Consider the following 10,820-nt stretch of genomic DNA (forward strand, 5'->3'; position numbering starts at 1 on the left):
TGGGAGGTTCGGCTGGCCGTTCCCTGGCAAATTTTGAAATACATTTTAAAAGATGTTAAGACCTTAAAGGAGGAGGAGGAGTTAACTGTGAAATTGCCATAACACCTTTCCCCAAACAGCACCTGCCTCCTGCATCCCACTCCATTCTCCTGCAGCAGCCATCTTTGATGGGGCAGCCAGTGGCCTTAGTGCCACTGAGAACAACGGGAGAGAGCAGCCATTTTGAGATGCTCCAAAAGAGACTTCTTCTGCCTCTGCTGAAGGAGAAACTTCAAGTTATGATGAATAATGGAAAAAAGCCAATTAATCCTTTTTTTTTTAAATGACCCATTGCACAAAATGTATTCAAGCTTCATGTATCTGCCACTCTTGTGTAGTCAGATAGTGGCCTAACTGTGAGCTTTTGGGACAAAAATATCTGACATTGAATGCTGAGTTTCATAAAGGATCCATTTAAAAAAATTATTCTGAGAGATTTACTTGTAAGTATTCAAAAAAATTCATTCAGTACTCAGTAAATGTAACTTTGGAGAGAATACACTGTATTTGTCATACTACATAACTAAAAGGTTGAATCCCTGCTTTAAGAACAAAACAACTCAACCTTAACAATAATTAAGGTGCTGCTGGAATTATTATTTATTACTAGTATTATGGTATGGCCTAGAGGCCCCAACCAAGATCAGGGCTGAGGCACTGTATACATACTGATAGTAGGAGAGTCCCTGCCCCCAAATGCTTACAGTCTAAATGGCCAAGATAGATAAAATGAATTGCCCAAGGTCACAGCAGGACACTGGCAGAGCCAAGCATAGAAGCCAGGTTTCCTGCATCACAGCCAAGTGCTCTGTCCACTATACCACATTGCCTCTCAGCCAAAGTCTCTACTCTAATACCCCCATGATATCAACAGTGAAGGATCTGCCCCAGGGAGTTTAATTCTTTGTAAATACAGCTCAGCACTTTTGTGTAAGGTGATTAGTTTGTTCACCCACAAAGCAGGGTTATTTAGTAAGTGGAAGTTGGTCTGTGTTTTCCACAGATAGATCGACTTCTTTGAAAAACCCAAATAGTTTAAGAGTAGGGTGCAAGCCTGGTAGGTGCCGAGTACTTTCTATTTCCTGTAATTGCTTAGCTCCTCAAAGAATAGGGACCACAGTGAATTCAACAGAACATGAATACAACGTTATAGTTTCACCAACAAACTTTTATTTAGACTATATCAATGTAATAAAATGTGTAAAACTGTTACAAGAAAAGAAAAACCTGATAGACTGAAAACTGTTTCTCCAAATGTAATATAGTAACAGCAGGAAGGAGTGGAAGAAAAAGAAACATTTTAAAGACAAAAAATATCCAACTGCTTAAAAAAAATTATTACAGTCTTAAAATGCTAAATATTCCACAATAGAAATGAACAATGTAAGGTAGAAAATGTAACCACATATATATTAAAAATAAATAAACTAGAACTATTACAATAAACACATTTGACATTCTGGGTTCAAATCAATGCAAACTTCAGTTAAGTGGATAACTTATGATTTTGCAGCAGAATTTCTACTTTGGAGCTGAACTGGAAAATGAATTTCTAGTTTAAAAAGCAAAATAAAACTGACCAGTAAATCCTCAGTCCCATGAATAGTCAAGTATATGCAACATGGACTGAGGTCTCACTGGTCATAATATATATAGATGACAACCATATGTAATCTATGTGTATATACGAATCCAAGTGGAAATATCAAGAAAGAACAAGCAAAGAAAAGAAGAAGTGACATGGGTCACTGTTAAGCAGAGTCTATAATGTGGACATCACCCAAAACAAATGGAAGTTCATTGACTCTTAACAAGAAAAGAGCTGAAGAAGTGCTGACATTACCTACCTTTGATTTTCATTCCAAATCTCTGGCACAATAGTGTGAGTTAAGACTAATGGGAGTCACTAGGGGTATGATGGCATTTACATTAATTCCTATAATCTGATTGCATAACGAGAAATAGCACAATTAGATCTACTGCACTCTGGGTTAAGTGTAGAATCATAGAATCACAGAAGTGTAGGACTGGAAGGGACCTCAATAGGTCATCTAGTCCAGTCCCCTGCAGTCAAGGCAGGACTAAGTAATAACTAGACCATTCATGACAGGTGTCTGTTTAACCTTTTCTTAAAAACCTCCAATGATGGAGATTCCACAACAACCCTAGGCAATTTATTCCAGTGCTTAACCACCCTCACAGTTAGGAATTTTTTCCTAATGTCCACCCTAAACCTCCCTTGCTGCAAATTAAGCCCATTGCTTCTTGTTCTATCCTCAAAGCTTAACAAGAACAATTTTTCACCCTCCTCCTTGTAATAATCTTTTATGTACTTGAAAACTGTTATGTCCCCTCTCAGTCTTCCCTTTCCCAGACTAAACAAACCCATTTTTTTCAATCTTCCCTCATAGGTCATGTTTTCTAGACATTTAATCATTTTTGTTGCCCTTCTCTGGAGTTTCTCCAATTTGTCCACATCTTTCCTGAAATGTGGTGCCCAGAACTGGACACAATACTCCAGTTGAGGCCTTATCAACATGTGAAACAGCAGCAAAATATTGCTTCATGTTAAATACAAATGTAATACCTGCTTATGATTAATCAACTCATCACATTCAGATCAGAATTCAATTAATATATCTAGTCTGATGTATCACTTATTAGGCTATCAGCCGAAGAACTGCAGCATGTGCAATCGCACCAAGATGCATCAGTGGTTCTCCACTGTCAGGGCATGAGGCACAAGATGTTGGGCACAGGTGCTCCCAGTCATTCCCTTTTCAAACACTTATCTAAAAGACATTCAGTGTGAATGATTCACATGCTTTTTTTTCATTGCTATTTAAGAGTTGCAATAATATACCTGGACTTCAGCAAGGCTTTTGACACAGTCCCACAAGACATTCTGATAAGTAGGCTGGAGAAATTTGGGCTTGGTGGAACTACCATTAAGTGGATACATAAATGGCTAAACAACTGCAAACAATGAGTAACTATTAATGGAAAGGTGTCAGATTGGAAGAAAGTCTCAAGTGGGGTTCCACAGGGATACATTCTGGGTCCAGTGTTGTTTAACATTTTTATTAATGACCTGGATGTAGGAATAGAGAGCTTCCTTATTAAATCTGCAGATGACACAAAGCTGGGGAGAGGGCTTGAAAATGCTTTGGAGGATAGAGCTAGAATTCAGAGGAATCTTGATAAATTGGAGAACTGGGCTATAGCCAACAAAATGAAATTAAACAAAGACAAATGTAAGGTGTTACATTTAGGGAAGAAAAGCCAAATGCACAAATACAGAATGGGGGATAACTGGCTTGGCAGCAGCACTGCAGAGAAGGATCTGAGAGTTGTGGTGGATCACAACCTCAATACGAGTCAGGCTATGTCTATATTAGAGAGCTTATAGCAGTGCAGCTGTACCAATGCAACTGCACCATTCTCAGCTGTCTAGTGTAGTAGCTCTAAGATGATGGGAGAGAGCTCCCAATCCACCCCCAATGAGCAGCGGTAGCGATGTTGATGGGAAAAGCGCTCCTGCCGACATAGCGCTGTCCACACCAGCGCTTATGTCAGTGTAACTTACGTCACTCAGGGGGATTTTTTTTCACACCCCCGAATGACAAAGTTATACTGACATAAGTGGTAGTGTAGACAGCCTCAGCAATGTGATGCTGTTGCAAAAGAAACAAATGCAATTTTATGTCACATTAACAGAGACATAGCATGCAAGTCAGAGGAGGTGATAATACCGCTTTACTCGGCATTGGTTGGGCCTCAGCTGGAGCGCTGCATCTGGTTTTGGTCACCAATGTACTGAAACGATGTGGAGAAACTGGAAAGGATCCAGAGGTGAGTGACAAAGATGATCAAAGGGCTGAAATGCAAGTCATATGAGCAAAGGCTGAAGGAGGTATGTTTAGCTTGGAAAAGAGGAGATAAAGGGAGGGGACATGATAGTCGTCTTCAAATACTTTAAAGGCTGCCATAAAAAAGAGGGAGAAAAGTTGTTCTCTTTTGCCACAGAGGGCAGGACAAGAGGCATAGCAGATTTAGATTAACTCTCAGGAAAAACTTCCTAACTGTAAGAAGAGTAGGACAATGAAACAGACGGCCTATGGAGGTTGTGGAAGCTTCTTCACTGGAGGCTTTCAAAAGGAGGCTGGATAGCCATCTGTCTTGGATGGTTTAGATACAACAAATCCTTCATCTTGGCAGAGGGTTAGACTAGATGACCTTATGGTCCCTTCTAATCCTATTGTTCTATGATTCCAACAGTTGATTACAGATGCTTTATTTTTAGTAGTGGTTTATAGTTGGTCTCGATAGTTGGGTTACTAGAGAGTATAGATTTTGAGTGTTGCAAATATTTCATTTCTTGGATCTGAGGTTGCATGGGTGTAAACGAGTGGAATTTGGCTTTCTGCCACCACTCTACAACTCCCTCTGAGGAAAGAGGCACTAGATGAAACAAGGCTACTTTGTCAGGAAGAAAGAGACAGAGCGAGAGATCATGGACTAGATTAATAAAAAATGTAGGTATGGTGATGCTCACGTTCATTGTACCTAAAAAATCACTGGGATTCAAAAAGCCTCCCTGTACAATGAATGGGGAGAGCCAGGTGCTTCAGAATGGCATTCACAAAAGCCAATGTGCTACGTGGCTGCTCATCAAAGCTACCTAATAGGAGATGTAAAGAAGAGGTGTGTATTCTAAGCCCTGCCCCTCAGCCTAACTCTGGGCTGAAGGGAGGTACCTCCCTCTGTGTGGGATTTCTCAGCTGCAAAATCTCTCTTGAGGTTAAGTGCCTTGCCATTTTTGCAAGAAGATGGGTGTGGGGATGGGAAGAGGAAGAGGGCCCTGCTTCTGAGATTTAGGTACCTAAAGTGGCAGTTTAGGTGCTTAAGCCCTTTTGGACCAATGGACTCCATGCCTTGGTTTCACAGACATTAAGGATTTTTCCTAGTAGCAGCTAGTAGTTATGCTACATGGTACAAGCAAATATCATACTCATACAAATATGTTTTTAATTGCTGGAGTCATTGCATGAAACCTTGACCTGATGACTGGATATGTCAAGGAGATGATGGATGCCCCTGGTTTTGGTATTATTAACTGGTCATGGGTTCTTTGCTTCCTTTCTCTAAGCTGTTGCTTAAAATATGGTCACTATGTTCTTTGTTACAGTGCCACAGGCAACAAAGAGAAGGAAGAGAGACAATATGTACATCAGTTCTCTTCTTTTGCAAGGCCCTTTCCACTCCCATTTTAATTTTGTCATAATCCTTTATTTTTCAGTTCATCAATTTGAATATAATTATAATAAGAAGAAAACCTTGCCGTAATCTGCATTTTTGTGAAATTATCGATAAAGACTAAAACCTTAGACAATAGGTGCAGTGAGCTTGCTGAGGCAGCTAACTTTATCTTGAGAAGAAAATCATCATTACTGGTCAAAATGCTGCCTAGTGCCCTTTCAACTCCATCTAGCCCCTGTGCTCTTTTCCTCATGGGAGAGTTGGACATTTATATTAAATTTTCAAATGCAGGTATCTAAAAATAGGCACCTATATTAACCCATATTTAGACAACTAACTAGATTATCTGATTTTCAGATGGGCTGAGTATCTATTCCCATGGAAGTCAATGGAATCTCTGAAAAATCAGTCCACACTGAGATGTCTATACATAGATTAGGAGTAAAATCCTGGCTCCAGTGAAGTTAAACTCCCATTGACTTCAATGAAGCTGTGATTTCAGCCCAGATATCCAGCCGTAGGTAACTACATTTGAAAATACTGTCCATAGTGAATAGCAAAACCTGAATTTACTCATTTGTGGCTGAGGCTATGTCTACACTTAAACTGCTACAGCAGCACAGCTACTCTGATGCAGCTGCGCTGCTGTAGTACTTCAGTGTAGACACTTACTACAGCAATGGGAGAAGTTCTCCTGTTGCTGAAGTTAATCAACCTCCCTGAGAGGTGGTAGCTAGGTCGATGGTTCTTCCACTGAACCTGGCCTTAATCATCCCTTTTGTGCTTTACCTGACTTTGAACCTTGTGTTGTCATTGTCACATCTACGAAATGAGTGTAAACCATTACCATTCTCATCTGGTAGGATCTGACACAGATGTAAATGACCATGCAAGGTACAAGGCAGTGAAGGATATCTTGTAATCCACTTAACATGTATGCACTGAATTGAACTTTAAATGTTGAGAAAAAATTAATGGGGCCAAGAAGTATAATATTTATCACTAGAGCCTTGCGTGGATACAAAATTTGTATCCGCATCTGATTCATGATCCGCAAACATAGTCCGCGGATATCTGCAGATTTTCAGGGCTCTATTTATCAGTATGCATGTACCATGATGAATTCAATGACAGCTAAATGTTATTTGAAAATGAAATACAACAATAAAATACAGTGCATCATCAAATTCTTCAAATAATGAACTGAGACAAAATATATTTACAGTGAAAAATTCAGTATGTAATTAAATGCATCACTTTTCTAAGATAAAAGTCTCAAAATCTTTGTAGATTACATTCTTTACATGTATGAGCTCGTTTTGGTCTATTAACACATAACATTTCTGTTAGCATACCATATGTTATACACATTCTCTTATGGTACGATAAAGCTTGGATTTTCCATTTGAACCACACATTTTTTAGGCAAAGATAGTTAAATTTGTAAGCCTTCATGAGCCATACCAAACATGGTAGATGGAGCTGGATTGAGATATCATGTACTTCTGGATCTATTTTAGTTTTGGCCACATTTCAGAGATAAATTTATGCTTCTTGATATACACAGAATATGAAGTAAAAATTATTCAGTAAAAATTAATGTCAACTTTAATTTTGATTTCTGAGACACTCCTAATATTTGAACAAAAACAATTTTATATCACAGCAGTCATTTTAGTAAATAGATAAAATTCAAAGACCTTAGATGACATTGCAGTATGTTTGAAAAACAGATGTGTATATAATATAAACCATCTAGATCATGTTTCTTCATACAACTGTTATGTAACACTACAGACAACACATAAAATACTATAAAAAGGCCAAAGAAAAGAAACAGATCATGTATTCCATAAAGCTGGGCACAGGCTGACATGAAAAGTAATAGCTCACCATCCTGACAATCAGAAGCACTAAAATATTTTATGAAATGGTTATCAGTGAGTTAAGAAATTACTTCACACTTAGCCTTACCTATCAGGTAAACATGTATATTTGTCAATAACACATATGATCAGAAAACACAAAGGGAGGATTGATAACAAGGGAAACCAATCCTAATACTATACTACAGAAACCTATGTGCTTATTTTACCACTGAAATTAAATACAGTTTATTTATACAAAATATCCATGTATTAAAAACATTAATGTAAAAGATCACAAGTAGATTGCAATGCTACTTGATTTTAAAAAGCACCCTACTCTACGATTTACTCAATACTCCAATAAACTTACCGCTCCCTTAAAGATGCATACCCTTATGGTGGAGATAAACTGATGTATAGAAGTGACATGTTTTCTTACTGTACAATCTCCTGCATTATATGCATATATAAAACATAAATAAAACCTATGTCATATAACCTGGAAATATTCATCCAATAAAGGCAGTATTTCTGCAAACACTGCTGTCTAAAAACAAACTGTAAATTTTAGAAAAAATATATTAGGCTCAAGGATAAAAGTGGAAAGACGGCACAAGATGTAATATATCTACACTGCACTGTTTCCTGCCTTCCATTTTTAGAGTTCAGTCTCTGTTCAATCCTTTGCACTAACAAAAGTGTCCTGAGTACCACCATGTGGACAAAAGGAGGTATATAGCATAGGCTCTGAATAACTCTGAAAGGTTTTGATATTAACTAAGCCACAGCAGCTTTATTACTTTCCTGAAGCAAATCTAAACAGTTCCAAATATACCAGCCACTTTAAGAAAATTCCAAAGTTATCTTCATAAATATTGGACAGTAGGATTTTAAGTGATAAGAAATACAGGAAACTGGTCCTGGTATATTCCAAATATTTCAAAACTAATCTAGAACAATTTGAAGGATCTTATTAATATTATATCTCATCATATTTCAATTCTAAATATTGTTCTAGCTAAAAAAATCCTAGTTCAGAAAAATATCTTGTGCTCTCAGAAAGATAATCCTCTTGTATTAGGCAACATTTACTATAGCACACGTTTGTTAACAAACATATAAATGAAATTGAAGAAGTAAAGTAAAATCCTCAAAACAGGTATAAATCAAGGAAACATTAATCTGAAACTGCAAAAAATTTTTAAAGATAAAGCCTGCCAAATGAGAAGCATGTTTCAGGCCACATTCTGCTTTCAGTTCTAATCATGCAAAACGGAAATAACTCAGTATAAAAGTAGAGTTAATCCAGAATGATGCCATTCTATCCAAACACAGAATGTGGCTCAGCATCTTGGAAATGGTATACAGGTACCTGATATTACAAAACACTCTTTTTCTCATGAGAAATTAAATTGGGTCTATATCAAAATGAAAAATCATTAACCAAAAAGACAGTGTGAAATAAATTAATCATTACCAACACAGTTACTGATGGAGAACTTCAAAATGTTCAAATACAGATTTTAAAAACTCTAATAATGAGTCAAAAATGAGGGGGGGAAAAAGCACCTGTTGGAAATGTGTATGAAAAAATAATCTTTTTAAAATTCAAGTAAATTAACATTTATAAAATCAGGCTAGGTAAGTTACAAGCTTTCAGAGTTGTAGTTCAGCCAGGAAAATGCCCAAAATATACAGATAACACCAAGTAATATATCTATATACACTGTTCTGTATAGCATTCTAGAAAGGGAACAAGCTCATAAAGATTCTAATCATGTAGCTTTCTTAAAAGACAGCACCCTTTTTTGGTATTATCACAGGAAGGAAGTGAAGTTTAAAATTAATTTATAAAGTTAAAAAAATATTTTAAATATTTTAAATAAGATTTGGAATCACTAGAGAAGTACAAATAAACCAACTTAAAAAAAACCCCATGCAATATACCTGACCAGCAGTTCATGTAACTAAATTGAAAATATATATGGCCAATTTTTCTGCTGGTATAAATTCACTGACTTCAACGGAATTATGCCAGAAGAGAATTTGAACCATACAGTCATGGGTGCATCTGAACAAAGCAACCCATTTTAAAATCTGTCTCAATCTAGATGTACTTGCTAGGAACTCTATTCAAACCAAATTTCATTTTCACTGTAGGTTCTCTGAAGGCATCCACACTTCAGCTTCTCTAATACCCATTTGCATTCTAAAGTAAAAAGAAAAATTCTTCTGGATGTCTCTTTTGAAGTCCGAGAGTCCAAGATTTGGCAACGATCCCCTGATAGCTGTGGATAAAGAAATTCTGTCTCCCCTAGCTCATACTGTATATAACCACTTAGCTGAGCACAATCCAAGAGAACCACTAACAACCCGCTGATAGGATAGAGCTTTGTTTTCCACCATCCCCACCGATTTACTCTGTGGTCCTTGATTACAACTACCTGTGCTCTGCTAACAGCATTTGCAGTTTCTAGCACGATAGTTTCAAGTGAGATTAGTGAGCTGAAGGTCCCTTCTGGTCTTAAACTCTATGAAACTATAAAACTTGTCATGTAACCCTACATCTATCCCAGGGAATGAATGAGGCTAATACTCAGATGATCTGGCTTCATCTGTTTCAGATAATCCAGAGGGGATCTTGGGGAGAAAAATAGCCTCTTTTCATTAGCCCTGCAAGACTGAACATTTTATTCATTGTTGTTGACCGTTTGCTAAATGATCCACTTCTTAAATGTCTGTAGGATTCATTTCACTTCATTCTATTTTGTTTTCTAGTGATAGCGTCTGCCATGGTAAGAGTCACACAAAGTGTTTGTAAACGGTATCCAGTTATGCTCCATGATGCCATTCCAAAGTGATTTTCACATGTTTCCAAGCCGTCTTGTGCCATCCAACTAGTCTTTTTGCATTCTAATCTGTCCCTGTACAGATATCCTTTTTTGGCACGTACTGTTAGTGTAATGAGGTCATCAAGGAAATACATGTTGCCCGGGTACCACTTGCTGAGTTTTAAAGGTTGCCTCATTGACCCTATCATTGTCTAGTACTTACACTCTAAAGTAAAAGGTCTTTACATTGCAAGCAGGGATAATGCCTGCTTACCAGATTAATTTGGGTGTAGACAACTCGGAGACCACATATTATATGGTTATAACTATTTGTTGGAGGATGTGCCATCATTAATTTAGTTCCAAGCTAAAAATAAAGCCAAACCCCCAACAACTGGCTATCTTGGATTTATGCACCTGAAGTTAAGTGAATGAGCCAGTTCTGAACTGGATTATCATTCAGTGATAGGAAATGCCTTTATTGGCCAGATATGATAAATTTCTAGACAGTCTGAATCCAGCAATATGGTGCACCAGGGTAGAGAGGATATCATAACAAAATCTTCATCTCCCCCTTTGGCTCCACAGAAGCAATTCAAGCGAGCTTGAATGTCCTGGGTGTGCTTTGTAAGCATAGGTCAGCTGGGTGTGGAAACCTATGCCATGACTTTCTGAAGTGAACAGTAACATTTCGTATGAACAGAGTTCCCCAGCACCCTACCTAAGAAAATAAACTTCAGTGTGAACATGTGAATTTAAAAACTCTACAACTGTAATTCACTCTGTAATAAGATGAATAAAACCAGTATTAACAAGACTGAAA

This window comes from Terrapene carolina, unplaced genomic scaffold, assembly GCF_002925995.2.
Source record: "Terrapene carolina triunguis isolate 2854851 unplaced genomic scaffold, T_m_triunguis-2.0 Scaffold42, whole genome shotgun sequence".
NCBI classification, from domain to species: Eukaryota; Metazoa; Chordata; order Testudines; family Emydidae; genus Terrapene; species Terrapene triunguis.